Raw genomic sequence first — 24693 nt, forward strand, 5'->3', positions numbered from 1 at the left:
CTGCTCTCATTTAAATTTTAATCCCCGTTAGATAACACTTCACAGAGTTTTATTATGCTTCTTGCGTTTTTTATTGTTTCCTCCTTGCTCCTTTTCCCGTAGCCCTTGACAGCACTTAGCTTTTACCGTCCAGGATGTAGGACCTATGTAAATTGGAAGTTGTAAAATGTATTATTTTGAATTGCTATGTTTTATGTAAATTGAATTTGTAATGATTGAAGCCTTTACCGAACTGTATGTTTGCAGTTTGTTCTGCGCTTATGTTGTAAGTCTCCCTGGATAAGGGCGTCTGCCAAGAAAAAAAAAATAATAATAATACAAAAATAATAATAATAATAATACAAAAAAAAAAAAATAATAATAATAATAATAATAATACATAATTTATCCTATTAGCCAGAATAGCCCAGTAGTACTGCAATTAATTCCCCTTAAAAATAATGCAAAACAATTACACCAAATTCATTGGTGCAGTGTTCATGTGTGTTCTGACCTTATTCTAGACAATGTGCTCGAGTCAAATATGAAATTACCCTCTCCCTTTCGAGGTTTACATGGTTTTTGGTTTATTGCACTCTGTCTTGTGCCTTGCGTCTCGTTGTTTAAAACTTTGTTTACTAGGGCCCTATTATTTCCGCGATGCGCAGACGGAATCGCGGAATTTGTTAATAAAAATGGAATCAACTGTAAAACGTGGAATATTGCAGAATTTTCCATAATTTGTCTAAAATTGATTTAAAAAACAAATAAATCCAATCTGAGGATGATTTAGGCGGATCTGCCCAAAATTGGGGCATCAATTACAAAGTATTAATTATCTGAGAAACGATTTGAGATAGTCATGCGGTGTTTTTAGCTGCGTAGCTCAGATTCTGCTTAAAGGAACCATGTACGGTTTGTTTATATTGCATACTTCCTGGTTTTAGTTATTCAATGCGCAATGCAGCACATGGGCCTGGAATTGCCCAATGGAGAGGATGTTACTGTGTGTGTCATGTGCCATCTGCTTTTTTTTTTCACTAGCCAATCGAAAAACACTGTCTCAGGAAGCTGGAATAGATCAGCTGATAAGTGTCGGGTTAAGGCCGATTTATACTTCTGCATAAGTACGCGTATGCGTCTCCGCGTAGCGATGCAGAGCAGGGGTTTCTGGGTAAGCGTAGCCCGCAGAGGCGCTGATGCACACTCCTCCGAAATCTCAACAGCTCGTCACATGTATCTGCGGTCCTGTGCATCAAGCAAGCGCTGATTGGTTGAGCTGGAGATTGAGAGAGACGGGGGCTTAAACAATTCAGCTCATAACTCAGCTACGATAGATGCTACAGCTATATATGTTGTATCTATGGATGTAGAACAGCTTCAGCTATGCATGTTGTGTACTTATAATACAGTATATATTATAAGTGGAAAATGTGCACTAAAGTAAAAAAAGTAACAATTAGATTTTTTTTTTTTTTCCAGCAATGGAAAACCGAACCTGATTCAGTTTGGGCATCCACTCTGCCCAGATCTACCCCTACCACCCCCCTGGGGTGCAACTGAACAAAACAAAGACTCACAGTGCACTGGATCACAAGCAGAACAATCACACACCTTTGCCCTTGCCTTGCCGCTCTGGACACAGCAAACCCTCAATATAGCCCTGCTGCTTTGAGCAGGAACTGTGAGCACTGTAAGGTCAGCAGAATATATAACAAAACACCCTGGCATGCTAGGTGCCCCTCTGCCACTTCCTGGAGAGGCCCAGCTTTGCTCAGTGGCTTGTCTGAGGGACCTGAATAACTCGCAAAGATGCTGACAATCATGTACTTCAATGGAGATGTGATAGATGGAAAACTTACAATGGACAGACATAGGAGCTCATAAGGTAGTTCCATAGGTTTTGCCTATTGATGCATTATTGCCTGGATTCTTGCAAGAATCTTTTTTTTCCTTTCCAGTGAAACTTAGTAGAAGTCTGTATTGATGCACTTGCCTTGATAAAAATATAAAAACAGTGCAATGTTGTGTTGCATCATTACAAATGTACTGTTACCTTATTAAATTGTTGACATTTTATTCATTCACATTACTAGACACTTTCTGATTATAAAATTAGCATACACCGTAAAACACAGAATTCAGAAAAATGTAAACGGAATTTGGGAAAAAAGTTTATGGATTTCATAGGGCCCTAGTTTACTGATCTTACCCGAGTGATTTTTCACATCACCGATGGAGCTAGCAAGCCGTGAATATTAGTGTTTAATAAGGTTTGGATTTCAACACAATGTACATTACTGAGCAGTGCACAACAGACACACAAAAATATAGAGAGCACAATGATGATAGAAAAATGGCTTTCTGAATTACCATTAACACAAAGTACACCATTGCTAAGCATGAAACATCCATCAGTAAACATACTTTACCATGAAACCCACAATAAACTGACCAGTTATCTTGCACTTTTATAATTCACTCATTTAAAGGAATATAGCCTACAAGAAGTGGCAGGTTGCTGCTGTGAGAGGAGACTTTTCACAGGCATGGGGGCTGGCCTCTATTTGGAAGCTTTGGTACAAGTTTTCAGTGATTGGCAGGTCAGAAGGTTCTTCCCATTTGGTTATGGATGTCTTTCTTTTTCAGGGAACCGGGGTTATGATGATAACGTTATCTCGGTAGCATTTGCACGTGAGATGCGGGTTTCAATTGGAAATGGCCAAAAATTGAAATTAATTCCAGTTTACTGAACATAATCCATAAAATCTGTAATCTGCAGTGTTTATTCACTTAAATCATTTTTTTTTCTCTAGAAGATGCCAATATTGGAAAATCATACAACAAAGGCTTCTGAAATGCTGCAGTAATCCACAAGATTTAAAGTGTACTGTAATTAAGTCTCAAAGAATATTTAATTCCAATATGCTGTATTACACCTGATGTACTAGTTTGTAGAATACAAAGATCTCTATATGATACTGTTTAGCTTCCTTTAAATGGTACTGCGCAGCAAGCATGGATTCAGAAGATTTCCATCCACTAAAGTTTGATTAATGTGTAGGACTTAAACTGGTAAAACTCTAAATATAAAATAATCCAGAGAAAGTGATCAAATCTTTTGTTTGCCATAAATGCTGTTGAATTTCTTAATTAAATTTAGTTTGAAGTGTGTGTGTAGTGGATGGGGCATTGGCATATCCAATTTATGTATTTTAAGCTTAAGCCTAAAATGAATAAAATAACTAGTCTAATCAAGGTTTCACAAAAGTGGCATGTGTTTAAGAATGTAATTGTAAAAAATTATAGATTAGGAGAGAGATCATTCAGTTCTACAAATTGTAATGATATCAAAGTCACATGGGGTTCATAAGGAGGAGGGAGCCTATAGAATACGGGAAAAGCCTCTCTCTCTGCCCCTCTGTAGTGCTGTGTGCCCAGGGGAATGTTATCACTGACCTCGTTCCCTGGTAACAGGGACGCTGTTCTGGAAACGACTGCTTTCATAAACCGGTCATACTCGGGCCAAGGCACCTTGGTTACCACAATCGCCAGCAATTATGCCATTGCTCAGACCAGATGTTTTAATGCACTTCGCTTTAGTGCTCTCAGTTTGTCATGTCTGTGGTTGACAGAACCACCTCTGGGGATTGCTGTTCCTTTTTCAGTCGTAAAGGGAACAATTGCTTGCTGTCACAGTTGATTTTATTAGTTGTCTTACTATTTTCTTCTCTTCTATTTTTAGTGTAGCTAAAACATTGATCTTCGGTGGTTTTTGTGTGTAGACTGAGAAATTGTTGCATTAGAGGACTTTGCCAGTGACTGCATCTGTTAAATCTTTAATTGCCAAAGAGACCACTGAAGCTGTGGTTTCCATGCCAGTTTTGCAAAATTGAAAACGTATGCTTGAAATTCTCTAGTGTGAGGGGTGTGCAGGCCTTATTGTGTTTAAAAAAAACTTACAATTTGTTTGGAATCCAGTAGTGGCAACATTTTGTGCTGTTGCAGTATTCAGGACTGTTCACAATGCACAGTGATGATGGATTATGCAGTAGTACAGGAAGAGGAAGATCAGGTGGTCAGAAGATATTCTTATGGTGCTTTTCTATTAAATATAAGTATTTTGATACACAGTCCATCTAGTTTCAGGGTAGTCACAGTATCTGGAAAGTGTTTTGTAAGAGTTGATCTACATAAACTTGTTCAGTGATGTAAAGTTCACTGAGACCCTGGGCAGCTGTTTCCCCTACAGACACAAGCTGAGGAAAGAAGTCTCAGCCTTGCAGTAATTTGGGTGTTTTTTTTTTTTTTTTCTTCTGCTGATTCTCATTATTGTGATGAATGTGGAGTCTATGCTGTCATAATTATTTGGAGGGCTAAATTGCTTTTAGTTTGTAGGCTTAATGATCAATGCACTGCAGCAGAAAAATCTAAATATTGACTGAGAAGGCATACTGCTCATATCCTTGACTGGTGATGGGCTGGTCTAATTGAGTTAATTCGCTTCACAAAGTGCTTTTTTTTCCCCTTGTGTGTCTCCCCCCAGCCTTGACCACATAATTTTATGAAATATTGCTTTGGTTCTTACTTCTAAAACCTACACAGGATCAGGTCCCTGATTAAAGCCCTTACGAATATTCTGGATCCCTGAATTAAAGCTACAAAGAGATAATGTCTCTATCAAGAGAACTTTACGAAGTCTAATCAGGGCCCTGATCTGTTAGGTTTTAGAAGTATGCAACAAAGCCAATATTTCATAAAATTATGTGGTCAAGAGCTTGGTTGCAAGGACAACCAGGGGAGAGCTCTCCAAAACTAGTGTCTGATGCCTTAAAGTAGATAAAATCTAAATCTAGTCATACACAGCATCCCATTTTCACAGGCTATTTAATGTTGTTATGAATCTTTTTAAAATGTCTTTAAATAATAGCTTACATCACATGCCCTTACAGAATAAAGTGGAAAAAACCATACTGAACAAACCGTTAAACCATCAGGTTTGGGGTCGATTTCAGTTTTTCAATTCACTTCCAGTTCCAATAGAGTCAATGGCAAAAATAATTGGAATTGGAATTTTGTATTGGGTCTGAAAAAGGGAATTAGAATTGCTAATTGTCCATTGTCGAGCAGGGGTGCTTGCAGATGGAGTTTACCTGTGGTGAACAAGAGCAGGGGGGCGCAGCATTTGCTCATGTGCTTTAAAGTTTAGGCTATTTATTTGTATAGTTTTTTTCGTTCATGCATTTCTTTGGCCAGGTGGGCCCGAATAGCACTGTGGGAAACCCTGAAGTGGAATTGACCCTAACCTTTTTCTAATTTCAGATTTTTATTTTTATTTTTTATTTAATCTGCCTTTCGCTAATGTAAAATGTGACGGAAACTGCCTATGTTGATAAAATCTTGCCAAACATTAGCAACTACTGTGACAACCCTGAAAAGCTATGGATTGCTTGTTGAAATATTGCATGTTTTACATCATGTTTGGTAGGGGTGTAACGAATTTTCGATTTTCAATTATAATGTCACGATTTGGTTTGATTTTTGATGTTATTTTTCTTCACACATTTGTCTCCAAATGAATAACCTTTTTTGACTAACATTGAACAATTATTTTAACACTGCCAGCCGGGAAATCAACAATAACAGTATATTAACAACAAATTGTAAAATTACCTTCCTCATTCATGAATATCTGAATTCTCCCTCACCGTATTCCATCGCAGAGGAGAGCTTGCTTGGGTTTTATGAATGAAATTGATGTTTGGTGTGTGCGTGCCCATGCAGGTCTTGTGACTTAGTCTGCTGTTGTTTTGTTTTTGCTGATATTTGAATTAGGCTACTTTTGCAAAGTTAAGTAAATAAATCGCAATCGCTGGAATTCTGTGGATCTGCACATATCTGTGTAAATCTGCGCTGCAACGTGCCCCATGGCTTCCTTATAGAGAAGCACAATAAGTGTATAATATGTGCAATGCAATTAAACTACCACAAATCTATAGCTGGTATGTTAACCCACCTAAAAGCCATCTGCAAAACTAGTAATGACAAAAAAGGAAAGAGGACCCACAAACAAATTAATATTACATACACAGCCAGCTATTGCTATTTATTTTTTATTCGCTGTAACTCAAACATACAGGTACATTTCCGAATGTAGACTGGCAGTCTGTATGTTGAGTGTGGTTTGGAAATGTGGAAAAGTAAATCATTTACTCAAGTAGATTGGTATAAATTAGCTAACATAGGTCTTATACATTTTGGATTTCGCTGTTGTGACTGGAAAACATTGCCACAAGGATGCTAATGTTAAGGCATTTTTGTTGCAGCTCACATTGTAAACTGGCAATTGAATGAAAATGTATACAACATTTAAAACATTGGTCGGTCAGTTACAAATGTTATTGCAAAATATTCCTTTATAAACAACCTTTATAATTCATTTGAAATTGTGACAATAAAAAGTTATGATTGTCAGGCAACAATAATAAGAGTTGACCAGTCTGCTGTTATTATGTCATTTCCATACGTCTTCTAATGTATTTTTACATAGATATTTATTTAACACGGTTGTGTCAGATAAGTATTCATCAGTTACAAAGTATACATTTATGGGGAAACGATTTATTATAGAGACATGCATTTTCTGCTGTATAGCCGAGATTCTGCTGAAGAGAACCATGTGCTTTGTTTACATTGCGTCTTTGCTGGCATTTGCGCAACTGCAGCACATATGCATGGTATTGACCAATGGAAAGGACCTTACTGTCTGTCATCATCCCTAAATATTATATATATTTTTTTACCCAATCCAAAGGATCACTCTCAGCCCTGGAACTCTCAGCTGATTAAAGCAGGTGTCCGATTATGTGCTGGAGAGCAATGGTCAGAGTGCGGATGAGAGAGAGAAACAGACTTTTACATTGTAGTTTATAAACAATGACTTTTAATGACAACATTAATTTTTAATGTTTTTTAAGGGCCTTAAGAAAATACTTTGAAATGTAATGACTTTTAATGATGCATGGAAACCCAAGGGACTAGCAGTGAAGAGGAAGAGGAGTATGAAGAATGACAATGTGTCACCTTCTCATGTGTTACTTTAGTGTGTTACTACAGATAACCATTAGCTGCCATGTTATTGTGTATGTGATTAATTTGAAAACGATGCTCCCGCACACTGTCTCTACGAGAAAGTGTTATTAATTCAATAGAATGCAGTGTTTTGGTCAAAGACCTTTTAACACTTGCAAGTAGGAACAGTGTGTGGAAGCATGCTTTTTCCATCCGGATACTTTTCCCTCATAAGCACCTGTGTAAGAGTCTACACAGGTGTGCGATTAGCTTTTGTTATTGTGATTGATTCATTACCTAAATAAATGTCGTGTTTTAACTTGTTCATGACACATTTATGCACCCTCATGCATTTTTGGTGATGCCTTTGGCTGGTAAAAATACCAAGTGGCTGGTAAGTTTTTTTTCCTTCTACCAGACACAGTGGCTGGTGGCCAAAAAAGTTAATTTTATCTCCTGCTCCTAATGTTTGGTGGTTTTCATGATTGACATGTGATTCTGTTTTGATCACAGATTAGCCACATTTCTGTTCTGCATTAGCCTTTGTCATGTACCTTTTAGTTTTGGATCATTCTACAATACCTTCCCTTTCTCTGCATTATCAAAGCAAGAGTATGTTATCAAGGCCTGGCAAAGCATAAAATATTAATGCAGAAAATTCTGTACCAGAACTCCTGATTTCTGATTTTTGTTCCATTCACACTGAAACAATTGCCGGCTGTTGGTGGCATTTTGTTGCAGGCAAGTTCTGTCGGAATGGGTTATCGCCGGCAACAGGTCTGTGCTAACTATTGTCACACATGTCAGAAGTTATATACCAATAAATGTAAAATATAATCTCTGTACAGGCAAACATGTTAGACTGTATTACAGTGTACACTGACGGTAGTTTGTTTCAAGTTATTTTATTTTATTTTTAAGGCAGTAATGCAAAACTTAAAAAAATGGAAAATAAATAAGTTGTTTTGAGCAATCACTTAGTTGCAGATCTGCACACGGTAGATATACACACAATGTAATGTCATGCTTTTTTCTAATTTATTTTAGTTGCTTTTAACTTTGCTGCAGTATATGTCAAGACCCTACACAATGCATCTCGTTATGTGACCATGAACCCGAGCTGAGTCTCGTACTGGGTTCACTGGTTCAAATGACATGTGACCGTTGGGTCCAGTGACCACACCGCAAAAACACACAACCATACAACCTGATGACCTGGCCATAGTGTGAAAACGCACCCTAGATTGACCTATCGTTTGCTTTTCCCTGTATGAAGCAAACCAGCGCCCCCCGCTTTGTAATCGCAATGGACCGAAAGTGGCAAAACAGGGAAATGATTGAACTTGTATCGCTTCGTGTCTCCTCTCCCAAATCCACATGCTTTTGTAGCGTCTCATTGCCACGGCCACAGCACTCTTGTTGGCAAGCTGTTTTCTGTGGGAATGGGTACATTCTATTTTCTGGCATTCAAAGCCAGTGTGAATCGGGGTGCAACAGGATTTCAGTGTGAATGGGGCTTTAGAATCCAAAGTAGACTGCAAAAATATGGACCAGTTGCTGTTAGGGCTGTGCGATATAACGATATATATCGCGTGACGATAGAAAACCGTCTATATTTTCAAGTTATGCTCTATTGTTTATTTCGTTGGGTCGCAAATCACACTCTTTACGTCAATATTTTTCGTCTATTGGACGCTTTGCGTTCTTCCCGGTTCTTCCACACGAGCCGGTTGCGGCAAGAAATGTGCATCGGAAACACAGACAGACATGGAGGAGAGAGACCTGACGCACAATAACCAAAAAAGACACTTTAATGCGCAAGCGCACACGTTGCACCCCCTGTCGTCGCCGGGCTAAAGTCGATCTGCAAGCACCCCCCACCCCCGCTAATTTAGATTATATCATTTGTATAAAATTAAAGAATAATAAAGTTTGTTTGCATTTTAATGAATTGGAAAGCAATGCAAACAGATGCAGAACGTTTCATTTTATTTTTATTAAGATGAAGTGGTACAACAGTATTATTATTATTATTATTATTATTATTATTGTTAGTAGTAGTAGTAGTAGTAGTAGTAGTAGTAGTAGTAGTAACTATTTTGTATTAACACATGGTGTACCGGTAAGCAGGATCGAAACGCGACAGTCAGAGAATAAATGTCTCTGTCTAGCAGATGTGAAATGCGCCACTATAAACCCGGCTGTGGTAAATCTACCATAATCTGTACCATTTTACAGCGCATGTGTTGCGTGATTATTACTTGTGTTATTGTTATGTTACAGTAAATCATACTGTGTGTGTGTGTGTGTGTGTGTGTGTGTGTATCCCATAACAACATAACACACGTAATAGTAATCACACAACACTTGTGCTGTAATGTGTTGCATTCTGCATATATTTACCATGGCAGCCTGCATGTGGTATTTGTTAGTTTTGCATATTTAAGGATTAAAGAAATACCTGTAGTTTGAATCTCTTTGGTCTTATTTTGTAGCTTGATTGAATAAAAACAACAAATAGAGATGTATATCGTGTATCGCCCAAATTTCTAAAAATATCGAGATATTATTTTAAAGTCATATCGCCCAGCCCTAATTGCTGTTATGTTAGAGGATTGTATGAAAGAAAAGAAAAAAATCTAATTTGCCTTAAATTTAAGCCTGAAAAGAACTGTATAATTGTGCTAGGTCTGTATCACTAAAAGCTTATTATGGCATTACATCTTTTCCCTGTCTGTTTTAAAACTGTCCCTGTCTATTTTCCCGGTCTAGTTTTAAAACTTCAAGGTGAAAAATCAGTTTATAATAAGACTGTTCTATTTTTTCTTTTAGTATTTGTTAGCTTGAGTGTTGTCCTTGTAGAGCAAAACTCTTTTTGAATAATTTCTGTTTGGGAATCACAACAAGGGTCCGTGCTAGTCGGGCCTTAGTGTGCAATAAAGAAAAACAGAACCGTTTGAGATGAGCTGTAATGGTAGTGTTTGTGACAGTGCCATGTGCAAGAAGCTGTCACTATAGCCTTTTTACTGCCAGAGCTGCCTGGCGTAGTCCCATTTTAACCAAGTAAAACTGAAGACTATTTGACTGTTAACCTAGATAAAAGAAGGGGACAATGGTATGAAATTGTAGGGTGCGTATAAGTGCTAATGTAGCAGAGCTACAAATCTCTTTGGGTCAAGGAAGCAAAAGGCCTCCAGGGGCTCAACTTGAGTGAATATTCTTTTCATACACTGCATCAGCACAAAGACCTCAGAGTAGATTAAGGAGCGGATACCTTAACAACTCCTTTTTTTTTCTATTCTCTTCTGTTCGATCAGAACAGCCCCCCATTCACATACATTAAAATAATTTTAGTGATGATCCAGTAGTAATCTGAGGCAGTAACACTTTGGAATCAAAGATTCTTTACTTTAATCATATTCAAAATCAGTTGTTAGATGTAAGACTGGTTATACTGTGTGGACAGATTTTTCAGTTCTCAGTTTTCTGCTGTTTTTGAAAGTTTTTTTACCTACCCTATGTATCTGTGTATAGCCTAATGCTTTAATTTCACTCTTGGCTTTTTAGGCTGATGATTCATACCTCCACAATTGAACCTGTTGGTCAGGTTGAATTAATCCTTAAAGGACTTCAGATTTTATTTTAAATTAGGAACTGTTATTACTTTTTTTTACCGCTATTTACAGGTATTGATTGTTCTGCTTGCCTCATTGCTCCAACAGCAGAGAGACCACATACACGCCTCCTCCAGAATATGCACTTTGAGTCCACTTACTGTTATTCATACTGTACACTCACAGTGCAGAAGCATCAAAACTAATGTATTAGGCCTAGATGTTTTGACACAATACTATTAAACCTTAGAGGTTCACTGGCTGTACTAGAAGCTCATTACCAGTTTTGCACTATCCCTTGAGCTTCCAGATAGCTAATTAGCCCAGATTCCAACCAGCAATCAGCTTGTTCTCTGAGTGGCCTTAATTGGTTGAACTTCTATGGAGCACCCCCCTTTAAAAATAAATACATTAACACTGTCCTCCTGGGCTACATTTGAAGCATGTTGGTATACAGATCACAGATGACCGCCACACTTAGGACCTATATAGTTCCTGGAGAGCGTTATAAGTCAAACCCTTATTTCCCATAAGTGCAATGTTATAAATGGAGGTTCTGTTCCTGGAAACCCATTTCTTACCCTAAAAATAGCAAAATTGACCACAAATGGAGGACACCTAAATAAACCACTAATACATGCCCTTGGAAACCTGTATTAACCTCTTAAACTGATGGGAATTTGCTACAAAAAGGACTGTCCCCATTTAAAAATCCTATAACTTTTGCATATCATACATATGGATGGTATAATTTGACAGGAAATCACTTGAATGTGTTTTATATATGCTCAGAACATAGCTTTGAGTAACAAAATACACATAATACAAGATAACGTGCAGGAAAACGACTTTCAATTAGAGGCCGAACGATACTGTTTTTTGGGTCCGATACTGATAATTTAGGAAGCTAAATTTACAGATTACCGATTTATATCTGCTGGCATTTACTAAAAAATTCTAGCACGGATTCCTCAAATCTCTCCCTGTCAGAGAAATTGTCAAATATGCACTGAAGGCAGGATTTTTTACATTTTACATAATAAACTTAACATTAATGTTCATCATGAATAACCACAAATCAAACATTGTAAAAATAAATAAGTTAGAATTATGGAGACTAAGGGAAAAATATGCATGTTCTGTACATTATAACAGAGACCAAGGTATACAACCAATTTCTCACACCACTCAATTTTTATTTGTGTAGCACCCTTCACAGGGTAGCCACAGAGTGCTTTACAGACAGGTAAACATACAACAAATGTACAGCAAAATAAAATGCATAAATAATACAATAAATTAAATCTAGACCTTTAAACAGTTTACATGATCTAAAATAAAGTAAATTCACATTTACATAAACAGTGAATGTTCTATACATTCGAGCAAATAATATAATATTAAGTGCTGGTCTAGATTTATATTTGCATTTTACATGTGCCAGGTTCGCAAGTCCTGCTCAGTGCTCAATACTGCCGATCCAGCAGAGCAGGTTATAGTGCAGGCAGCACAGCACAGCTGCATTTGTTTCAAATAATGCATTTAAAAATGCCCTCAAAAGTGTAACTTATTTAAGACGTATGTTGAACGTAGGATTTCAAATAGTTTTATAAATATCACGTATAGTTTCAGTTTTATGCAACATTTTCTGAGATGCGTTTTTCACATTTTCTTTAATTTTGGGAAGCCCGGAGAGCCTTGACCTCAGAATGTAAAGCTCTGGTAGATGAAATAGACCAAATGGAGACAGAGAGGAAAGAGGGGGGTTCGGTTGTATGAGGCTGAGGTGAAGATAGTTAAACTGATTTTTTTTTAGAACAGTTTCAGACAAATTAGCCCGTTCACACTTGCGGTTTTAGGAGCCTAAAGTGCGTCACATATGCGGGCGAAAAGGCGGCATAAACGAAATGCATGCCGGGGATAAACAAATCTGCTCAAACAAACCAGTGACGCAGGACATTAGGTCTGCTTACAGGTGTATGCGATGTGTTTATAATCACAACTTATTAATATCGATTGGCTATTGTTCGGTTCTCTATTTTATTTGAAAGTAATCTTAACTCTTTGCAGCCGAAGCGTTCTAAAATAATTAAAAATGTGCTGGTTCAATGGGGAATCTAATTCATATATTTCCCTTTTCAAATATCTATCTTCAGGTTCTGCAAGTTTAAAAGTGCTGTTATACAATTCACCCGAAAGCGAGGCACCTTTATTAGGACATCCACATTCAATCACAAAAAATCGTGTGCTTTCGATGCATACGATTGCATACTAATGCAGACTCTGTGACGCGTCTATAGTTTTATCCTCCGACAGCAGCGCTGGACACTTCCTGCGGTTTGTTTTTTGACTTTTTATCTTCCATCCACATTGTAAACAGCGCTTTCATTTCTGCATCGTCCCAGTTTTTACCTCTTAACGCTGGCATTTGTGATTGTACTGCTCAGCTCAATATAAACTGCATTTCGGATTGGATAGTAAACAGCCGATCTCGTATTAAAGTGCACTGATTTGAATGGAAACCTGCTTCGGTTAAATGTATATCGTTTTAATGCAAAATTCGGATAATTAATAAAGTTATGGTCCCGTTCACAATTTCACAATGCAATTTCCACGTGTAAAATGCATACCGTTACATTTCAGACTTCAATCATACTTAGTACAAGAACAAATAGCAAGTTTACCAGCTACACACTTTTATTTTAATCGACCGATTAGTTTGAACTGTTTACATTATAACTCATTACTTAGCCTAGACTTTTATAATATATATTAAGATGTGAGCTAGCGAAATGTAACAGTACATTTAAGGCTATAGATCGATATGACATTCAAACAATACAGAGACAATACTGTGTCCTGCAGCGCTGCAGCTGTGTCGGTGCCCGTGTTTATTCCGCGTCTCTGGGGGCGGGGCTTGAGTTGCGTCACACGGTGACGCTTTCCACCCGGCCCAGGGCCGGCGCGTCACAGTCACATTTAGGCAGACATTAGACCTGGTCGAAAAGCGGGACTAGTTTTGACCCGGCCCAGGGCCGGCCTGAATCTATGACCCTGTTCACATATGAGTCAAAGTGTGAACGGGGTTAGACGTAGAGATGACAAAAATCAAGAAATGCAGAGAGAGGCACTTCAGCTATGGGAGCAGAAACATCAGCTTGCATTGGCTAATGCAAAGTTTGAGCAGAGCATTGGGGTGCTAAAGTAAGATTTGCAGAAGCAGATGCATAGCAAAAGAAAAGAGACCATGAAGTGGTTATGCAATATAATGCAACCTTTAAAAACAAACATGTTTCAAAACCTCTACTGTTTGGCATTTTTTGCTAAATGCACAGAAGACCCCCCAAAAGTTGAAATGTAAAAGTGGTATATCATGGAGGAACAACCAATCTCTGCGATGTAAGTTTAAATTAGTATGCATTATTTATTGGGCTTCATGGGTCAAAAGCAGTTTACTGGAGATGATCCCGTGTTTAGTACGCAGCTCCTACTGAGTTCGTTGCAATTTACCTATTTTTAATAATAGTATATACCGAAAATATATAATGTTGAGACAAACTGTAGTAGAAGGGAGTCTTTTTTTCTTATAGTTAACACAACTATCAAGGTTACCGTGTTCCAGTTACTTTAGTATTTAGTACTTTCAGTTGTCTTTTTTTAATGTCACTGAACACCAATCAGTGGTTTCACACCATTCACTATTTCCGACACTATTTTCTCTATTGAATAAAATACAAAGTTAACGTGCAAACGTCACCACGCATACAGTTTATTAAAGAGCTTTTACTGAAAGGTTAACCTGTTTCATGCAAGTAAAATCGATAGCCTACCTTTATATAAACCATGTGCTTGAAATTAAAACAATTACTGTTCAACATAACTTATTTTAAGGGGATGTTTTATTTGGTTTATATTGATTTAGCTCTAGGGCTGTGCTATATGACGATATATATCGTATGACGAAAAACGTCTATCGTTTCATATTATGCTATATCGTTTATATCGTGGTGTCGCAAATTGCAATCTTTACGGCAGTATTTTTCGTCATTAGGACGCTTTGCGTTCTTCCCGGTTCTTCCACACGTGTCGGATGCGGCAAGAAATGTGCATCAGAAACACAGACAGACATGAGGAGAGAGAACTGACACACAATAACCAACACAACCAAGAGATTCTTTAATGCGCAAGCGCACACGGTCCGCCCCGCTCTCGTCGCCGGTCTGAACTCGATCTGCAAGTACCCCCACCCCCGCTAATTTAGACTGATATCATTTGTATAAAATATAAACGTTTGTTTGCATTTTAATGAATTGTAAAGCAATGCAAACGCATGCAGAAAGTATAATTTTCTTTTTATTAAGATGGTGAAGTGGTTCAACAGTTGTATTATTATTAATAATATTATTATTATTATTATTATTATTATTATTATTATTACTACTACTACTACTAATAACTATTTTGTATTAACAACGTGCTGTACTTGTAAGTAGAATCGAGACGCCACAGTCAGAAACAAATATCTCTGTCTAGCAGATGTTAATGCGCCACTATAAACCCGGATGTGGTCAATCTTCCTGAATCTATACCATTTTACAGCGCATGTGTTGCGTGATTACTATTACTTGTGTTATTGTTGTTATGTGACAATAAATCATAATGTGTATATGTATATGTGCTCTGAGGAAGATAAGTCGAAACGCGTAAGCATTATGATGTTCACTTTTTCCTCTAATAAATAATTTTTGAGACATCGGTGAATATGGACTGTTTTTAGACGGGAGCTGCTGACCTTCCTTCCTTGACCGGAAGGTGTGTATGTGTGTGTGTGTGTATGTGTGTGTGTATATATATATATATATATATATATATATATAATTAACAACATAACACACTTAATAGTAATCACACAACACTTGCACTGTAATGTGTTGCATTCTGCATATATTTACCATGACAGCCTGCATGTAGTATTTGTTAGTTTTGCTTATTGGAGGATTAACAAAATACTTGTAGTTTTAATGTCTTTGGTCTTATTTTGTGGCTTGATTGGATAAAAACTATATATATATATATATATCGTGTATCACCCAAACGTCTAAAAATATCGAGATATTATTTTTAAGTCATATCGCCCAGCCCTAATTAGCTCTAAAGAAAAATATTTGCATTCAATTCTATACACTTACTAGCTAGTGTGACATCATAGACAACTTATGCAAATGTATCTAATTTATTTACATTTTTAAAAAGTTTTGTTTTTGAATGGATTGTGTGGGTAATGGGCCTCAGAGGTTTATGATGTTGATCAAGTGGGCCTTGGGATGGAAAAGGTTGGAAAGCCCTGCTGTAGACTGCTTTGCTTCATATGAGGGGTTTATTTAGTAGGTTTAGTGAAGGAGGCTCTTACACCAATGCCAGCAGCTAGCTAGACTTGAACCAGCAAAGTAGATTTACAAGCTGTCAGGCAGTAAATACAGGAGACACCCTATTGGCTTAAGGGATATCTGTAAGGATATCTGAGCTGGGAAGTATGTAATCTAAGAAGAGCACATTTAAATGCATCTTAAAGTAGAATGTGTACAATAACTCAACTAGTTTTGCAACATTTCAAATCCTGTACTAATTTTGTTTCCTGTGGCTTCAGGAGACCCTGACTTACAGTAACAGAAGGAGAAATTCCTGATCCTTTGCAATAGAAGTTAATGTTGCCTATATGGCTTTTTCGGCTTTTGTTTTAGTTGGAAAATCATGTTATCCCATGCAGTTCCTAATGCACACCGTCAGTTTCTTGGACAAGGTGTGTCGGGTGAGCTTTTCCCAGAAAGGTGTGGAGATGTGGGGGGTGAGGGCGGTACCTTGAGGAAGTGGGAGCAGTGACATCAGAATGAGTCATAAAGCTGTCTGTTCAGGCTTTTTTGAGAAGTCTGCACTGTAGGTTTAATTTTTTGTGGAACCTACCCTCTCTCCTCCTCCACAACTTTGACACTCAGTGGTAGCTGTGGGCGATGATGCGAGTTAATTTCCACTGTAAAGAGACAAGAAATTGAAATTGACTGAATTGGTTCTATGGTACAGTGTAGCCTTTCCTGTGTTTTCTTTGATCAGTAAGGCTGCCAGGGAATGATCTGCTGTCTGCTCTGGTTAAATTGGAGGGAAACGGACTACTAGTGTGTGGGATTGTCTTAACTGTTGCAGTAATGACTTATAGTGGAGTGTAGGTTTGGTCTTGTTTTGACTGTGATTACAAGTTGTGTAGAGAATCTCTTTTTAATGAAAACCTAATTGGTTCTTTATTTAGATATTTGATTCTGAAATGTCTCCTTTCCTGCATTACGTTACACAGGCTGTGGACATCATCTTGAAACCCCAGATATTTAGGCTACATTTTGCTGATCTGTCCTTGTTAAAAAATAAAATGGACAGATGTAAGTCTTAAATAAGTTTAAAGGGACTGGTAACCTTTTTTGTGTATTTTTAGAAAGTAGGCCTACATGTTATTTATGTGGAATACATAGTAAATAAGAAAATTGCATAATTTTTAGGTGGTGTATTAAAATCCATCTTTATCTGCCTGATTTAATACAGTTCTTATCTTATCTTTGCATTGTAACATGGTTCATAAAAATACTTCTCAAGCATGCAAAACAGAAATTGTAGATATACACGTCTGCATTGTAAGACTGGGGTGTGTGTGAGAGAGTGAGAGTTTAAAAGTTATTTGATTTAATAGCTATCTTAGCTATCGTAAACTGTCCCATACAGATGATCAAAATAAAAGATGACTGAACAATTACTTTGTCACTTTTTATTGTCTGAAATGAATCCTGTAATACTAATGGTGGGAAAGCATCTGCAAGTAGCCAAGTCTATTAAGAATAAAAGAAAAGAAAAAAAATGTTTTTTAACAATCGAGCACAACAGGAGCAGTAATGTTTTTTTTTTTTTTTTTTTAACATGAAAAAACAGAGTTTGTAGTTCATATATTAGTTAGTATGTGTAGTATGTATATTTAGAACTGTTGAAATAACACTAGGTAGAACAAGAATTTGTATCTTTGTTTTCAAGGTTAGAAACTGCAGAAATAGACTACTAAGTTTTTACTACACTAACCTACTTGACATTATGGAGATAATTGGTATAGGAAGACTAAACCCTGAATGTATGTTGATTGAACTAGCCTTTTTAGTCTTCAGTCTTTTTTCTCTCAGATCTCCCAATACATATATTGCCAACTCAAATGTGGACTATCATAGGCAGCTGTCACCAGCATTCCACACCTGCTGATGAGCAATTGGCCAAGCTTTGCCAGAACAGCAGCAGGGATCGGGTTTATAACCATCTTGTTGTGGGTTCAAATTCCAGGAATGACACTGGCCTGTTATAACCTTTTGAAAGATATTTTGCAGAATTCAAAAGTAGAAAGATGGCTCTTTAAATTGATACCCAAGTAAGTCACTTTGGTTAGTTAATTGGTGAAATTAATAATAATGCATTTGCCACAAAAACATCTAGCGTTTTCTCAGCTTGTAACACAACAGTGATCCTTATGTAATTGTACTACTGCCATACTGCTGTTTTCAAGATGGATAAAAGCGACCAAATGAATAGCACACTAAACTGAGATCATAGAAATACGGAGTTATAATGGTATGGTATAATGCACAGTGGATATGCGCAATAAGTTTTGTTTTTACCTGTATAGTGTTCTCTACTCTCTACAGATTTCTTCAGATGATGTGCACTTTTTATAAGGGAGTGTTATTCATGTTCTAATTTCAATCATAACATTATGACTGGTTGTTTGCAACAGATGGAGTATTTACATTTTCACGTTTGATTCACAATCATTAATGAAGTTCACAGGGGTGGAAAAAAATTACACCCTGGCATAGCTGGTTGAAAAAATAGTTCAGCAGGAAATATTTTGAAAACGTGATTTCAAAATATTTGGTTGCCACAGTTCCTTCCACAACTGATGCAATTTGGTTTCTGCAGAATCTGGACTTCCTACGGTCTCCTGATAAGGCCCTGCTGTCACTGCAGACAATGCTCTTTAAAATTCAAATTGCAAACAAGTCTTATTACAATGTGATCATTAAATACATCTGAAAGCCCTGTATTTAAAATGGACTCGTCTGCTTGCAAGTGCTAAAATATGGTTGTAGTATTATGGTGGTAAGGACCCTTTCATGTGTGTGTTTTTTTTTTTTTTTTTTAATATTTTCTTTCTCCTCTTATTTCTAAATTTTCCTTGATTTTTAGATCTAGACCTGGGATCTCTGTGCACCTTTCTGTTGAACCAGCTGTAATGGGGTACCAAGGCCAGGGAAGTCCAATGTACAGTAGCATAGCAGAAGCTTTCAAACTGCTTGTATTTTTCACTTGAACGGATTCATTTTATTTACTATGATGCATTTATGGTACATTCAAACTGCTTTTTAATTTTGTAATTTGGTACATCTTAATATATTCTAAAATTAGCATGAATACATGATCAAACTCTGCACTAATATTTATTCATTTACTTATTTTATAATTGCTCATCTGATGCCTGTATCCAAGACGACATGTTCAAAACCACAATTAAGAATACATAAGAAAAGCATACAAATTTACATATATAATCACTTGCATTATGTAAAGTTCTTTTAAGGAAGATGTAAGAACACAACAATGCTATAACATAAGATAAGGGAATTCTCAGATGAATATTTAAAATAAAAGGAATCTGAATATGTTTGCCGAGAAGTATTATACTACAAAGACTGCAAATGCTGAGAAAATGTAGTTCCCTTGTTGCAAAGTTCATTTTAACGTGAAGTGTGAAGTACACTGCAGCATGTTTGCCTTTTAAACTTGCTGTCATTTCTTGGATAGGAGCTGTTGTTTTAAGTTCAGTGTGCTAGTGTGCTGTGCTGAATGATATATTCGGTATTGCAAAGCAGTGATACTCTTTTGATGTGTGTCGTTCTGTGAGATTTCCCCCCTTAACCTGAACCTGTGTTGGAAAAATAAATGAATGGGCTTGTGACTTTGATCACTGTCTGTCTAGAGAAAGCACAAGCCATTATGATTGACCTAGTATATCTGAACTACGGACTGCTTTACAAACAAAAGGAGAACCTGAAAAGCTATTGAGCAAGAAGGAGGGAGCAGGTTGCAGTTCAGTTTCCTGTGGAAAAAACGCAAAATATAATCACAGACGTCACATTGCTGGAGGTCTGTGATTATACAGACTTGGGCTGTACACCATAGGCCACAGCAAGTAAGACGACTTTAACTTCCCTGTTTCAGTAACACCTTTTCTGTTGGCTGTTGTTCTTGGGGGAGGCCCTGTGTGGAGCGTGAATACACTGGGCGTGCATGGACAAGCCTTCCCTCCTGTCTGTCTGCCTGCCTGGTCTGAGATTTGTGTGAAGCTGCTGGCTGCCTGCTGAATTGTACTCAAAGCTCTCCCAACATCCATTAATCCGGCACATGTGGAGGTAGGCTGTTTTCAGCAGGGAGTTCCTTTTGATGCAAGGTGGGGGGGGGGTCTTAAAAAAAAAAAAAAAAATAATAATAAAATAAAGCTCTTAGGTGTGAGTTGCTGACATGCTCAGATTGAACCTAGGCTTTTGTTTTATTTGCTGATGGCGCTTTGCTTATCTTTGCCATTCAGAATGCCACAGTCCCTTACTTGTAGGAAGATTTGAACTCTTTAAATGTCATACATTTCCTAGTAATTCACTTTCTACTTGTTAAGTGTATCTCTTTCCTCATGTTATCCTGGCAAATGGTAAATGACAAGGAATGTTTACTTTATCAAATCCTTTATTTGCAGATGTTTACTTTTATTTGCAGTTGTTTATTTGAGTAAATGTAAAGGAAAAGGAAAACAAAGCTTGGAGTGGAATTGTGGATGGATCTAATTGGAAATGCTATGATTTTATTAAGCACAGTGAGCGGACTGCCATCAAGGTACGGGACAAATATAGATCAGTAGGACCCACATCAGTTATTAAGGAACTGTTACTGTAGCAGGAACATCCCTAATGCACTACATTGCCCATTGGCTATCTAATATCCAGTGTAATTTCTGGACTAATGTAAAGGACAGGTTTTACTGCATTAACAGGAACATGGTGGCTTTTATATTTACAAAACACAGCTAGGTTGCAAAGTCGCACCTCAGAGGCTTAGCCCAGAGTCACCATGATCATTGGTAATGCTGCAGGAGTGCCACATAATTCTCTTTTTATGATAAATCAAGCTGTCTCTCTCCCTCAATGTCCAGCTGTGGATAAAGTTGATTTGAGCTTAAGCTTTGCTTGAGAGAGACAAAAAGACTCCATGTGACCAGAGTTTGGTAGAAGGGTGTTGAGGCATACTGTAGACTGAGCACGAGCTGGTTATGGGAGAGCTGGATAATTCCACTATGTTAGGCATTGGAATTACTGTATTACTGCGGTAGTCTAACCACATCAAGGTAATATGAATGTAAATTTAGTTTCTCACTAGGCTGGTGACGTGCATTCCACATTCCTCTATTTGATCAAGCGTGGTTTTCTCCTAGTATAATGACAATTTGAAATTGCACTGGGGCACCAGTATGTAAATGCTAACATGCTCATTGCATTGGGGACGCCCAGCTTTGGTGTCCGCTGAACCAGTGCCGAACACATTGCCAGCTGCCACATCAGGGCAGGGCATGCACAGTCACAGCTGACTAGAGTTGGCACACAGCCCCCCTGTCTTCTCCAGAAATAGCGCAGGAACAGGATTCAGACTGCCCACAGTCTGTTTTATGAAATAAATTCTTCAATGCATAAAATATATCCTATAGGCCTAAATGAAGCTAATGAGGACAGAACTAAAGCAACATCAGTCATGACAGACTTCATTCAAATGACAACTTTTAGGATATATCAATGATCTTGCATTGTTAAAAGTAGCTCCACATTCTCCCTTTTTCACCTATTTTTATGAAGCAAATGTTTATATAGGCAAGTTAGACTTAAAATAATCCACTGACTGCATTTCAGTTATTGCACAGCTCCTCAGATAGTAAAGCTTCCCACCTCTTTGTGTTGATAATGGTGTTTTTCTAAAAATGGTGTTTATCTCTCAGAAATAAGAGTTGAAGTAATCTTACAAGAACATCTCAGCTGTCTCAGCCCATCAAAGTTGTAAGTCATGAGTTTAAGTTTTGCAGGTCCTTAGATTCTCAACCATTTAGGGATACCGGATTCACAAATCTTGAAATATGCATAGTTTTCTATCCAGGAAATTTTTGAGAATATGGATTTTATGCAGACCACTTTATCCTTAACAGTATATTCCATAAGTTTACTATAGATTTATATCTGTTGATATAAATAATCAGATTGGTATCATTGCTTAAACTGTTGTCAAGCATATCCACATGAAGTAGTGATCCTTTCATCTTTTGAATATTGATAATTTGTAATGTAGTGCACCTAGCATAAGTGGCTCTTGATTGGTTAAACACAATTTAGGATACACTTACAGTCACTGTTTAAATTATTACATTGAAAACTCCTTGAGGTTTTATCATGACTAAACCCATCAGCTGAGATATTCAAATGTCATTTAGGTTTGCATGACCCTTTTGAATCTTCATTTATTTATTTTTAATCATGTTTAAGATTTAAAAAAAAAAAACAACAATGGGATACATATAACAAAGTTGCTTATGTTAACGGGAATTGACACAACAGAGGCGGCTCGTCTGATAACTAATGCAACTAAGAATTAAAGGTTGAATTATAATTCCAAAATGGTATTTGCTAAATGTATTGCCATGACATTGCACTTTTTTGCCGTTGTTGTTAAATGAATTCTGCGATATTTCGTTTGTATATTTATATTGTTATGTGTTCCATGCAATGAATGAGTATAAACTGAATGGTTACTATATACATTGTTTTTGTCTCTATTTTCATCCCTTTTTTGTTTTTAAGCAAATGTTTAATCTGAGCTTAAAGTGCTGGTGTTGCGTTTTTAAATTCATGCAGATATTATGGCTACTGTTTATACTTAATTTTATGGTGATGATAATGATTATTATGAATAATCATAATAATATTGTGCTGTTAAATAACTTTAATTCATAAGGAAAACCATCTTAGTTTTAGTGTTGATCCTCGGCTGTAAAATGCATATTAAATGCAATGAGTGTAGTGTAACTTTTAAATTCCGTACTGAATATCATTGTTCGTTTAGAAAGGAGTGGATTGTGTAATGCCATGTTGAGTAATACAGCTAGGTATTTTCCTGTAATCACTGCTATGTTTTTTTTTAATGTGCTGTTAGTTTTATTTAAAGTGACATGATTTCTAGCAGGTTTTTTTTTAATTTAATTGAAAGATATTTGCTAACTTACTACATGTTTTCTATGCAGTTGATGTCACAACTGAATAATAAGGAAAATTGAATTATGTGGTGATGATTATTAAACTTATAATTAATGTAATACATGAAATGCCATAATAACAAGGGTGAACAATTTGGGATCATGTGTTCACGCACTTTTCATCAAATTACATACATACATCTTATGATTTAGATGGGATAAATACTACAGTTACCTACAGCAATTGTAGTCTGTTGTTTTGCCTCACACTGTTGGCTTGTTTACATGGGGTGCGTTCACGTCGTGCAGACCTTCCTCACTGTGTTTATTTTGTTCACAGTCCTGACAAATCTACGGTGGCTCATTGAGTATATGGAAAAAAAAAGCCCCTCTGGTTATCTCGTGATGACGACATAAATTACCTCGAGATCATGAGATACCGTTATCTCTCGCTGTCAGAGAAAATGGAAGTGATGTCATTTTCATGAGACAGTGCTGTTAACACATTCGGGTTTATTTTCAACAAGGCTAATGCAGACACATTGTTTTATGCCTTTCAATAATTTAAGTGATCCTGAAACAGTGGCGAGCTTTATTACAACACAACTTCTTGGTTGATGTATAGGCTACCCATTGGACTGAAATGTGCGTAATGCATTAAACTTCTGTGAAGTTTGCTTATTCTCTCCGTATCTCGCTTGTCTTTTCTAAGTGTATTCTGGTTTCCTCCTATTTTAAAGACATGCGGTTCAGGTTAATTGGTCACGCAAAAGTGCCCGTTGTCCGAGTGTGTGTCCGCGGTGCCAGTAGTGGTTCGACTGGGCGGTCTGGACCGCCGAGCACTGGTCTTAGAGCAAACAGAATGCACCTGCCATTTGTTTTCTTGCCACAACTCCAATCCAAACTACAATCATAATAATCATAAACCTGTTCATATTAGCATATTCTATCTGTGCCTATTTGTAAATCGTCTCATTCTGCATAGTTGAAGGAATGCTGTGTCATGTTGCAGCGGCTGAACACTCCTCACTATTGGAGTCCGATCCATGGAGGCCCCACCTCGCAACTTACAGGACTTAAAGGAGCTGCTGCTAACATCTTGGTCCCAGATACCACAGCACACCTTCAGAGGTCTAGAGGAGTCCATGCCTCGATGGGTCAGGGCTGTTTTGGCGGCAAAAAGGGGGACATACACAATATTAGGCAGGTGATCATAATGTTATGGCTGATCGGTGTAAATGTATGAAAGAGTGGTTTGAAAGAGCCCGTAATTTTTTACATCAGTGTTTCTTGGCTGCCAGTTCACCGCCTCAGCTTTCAAGAGCTATCAGCATGATTTAAAAATGCCTTAAATGTATGTATCCCTAAGAGATGAAAACAACATCAATTTGGATTCGTGAAATTTATTTTAATATACACTCACCTAAAGGATTATTAGGAACACCATACTAATACTGTGTTTGACCCCCTTTCGCCTTCAGAACTGCCTTAATTCTACGCGGCATTGATTCAACAAGGTGCTGAAAGCATTCTTTAGAAATGTTGGCCCATATTGATAGGATAGCATCTTGCAGTTGATGGAGATTTGTGGGATGCACATCCAGGGCACGAAGCTCCCGTTCCACCACATCCCAAAGATGCTCTATTGGGTTGAGATCTGGTGACTGTGGG

General features: G+C 37.3%; 1 protein-coding gene across 8 annotated transcripts in view; it reads left to right on the top strand.

Moving 5' to 3' along the window:
• numb (NUMB endocytic adaptor protein) overlaps window positions 1–24693 on the top strand; it is a 113952-nt gene that overhangs the window by 20377 nt on the left and 68882 nt on the right. For 5 of the 8 annotated variants that reach the window (XM_066694853.1, XM_066694852.1, XM_066694857.1 and 2 more), the window contains one exon: window positions 1462–1867. The exons of 2 other annotated variants lie outside the window; for them this stretch is intronic. The gene's annotated coding sequence lies outside the window, so the exon portion shown is untranslated. Of the gene's footprint in view, window positions 1–1461; window positions 1868–19885; window positions 20153–24693 lie in introns of those variants that run through there. One more of the 8 variants, XM_066694855.1, reaches the window with a different exon arrangement.

The sequence above is a fragment of the Amia ocellicauda genome, chromosome 21, assembly GCF_036373705.1.
Source record: "Amia ocellicauda isolate fAmiCal2 chromosome 21, fAmiCal2.hap1, whole genome shotgun sequence".
Lineage (NCBI taxonomy): Eukaryota > Metazoa > Chordata > Actinopteri > Amiiformes > Amiidae > Amia > Amia ocellicauda.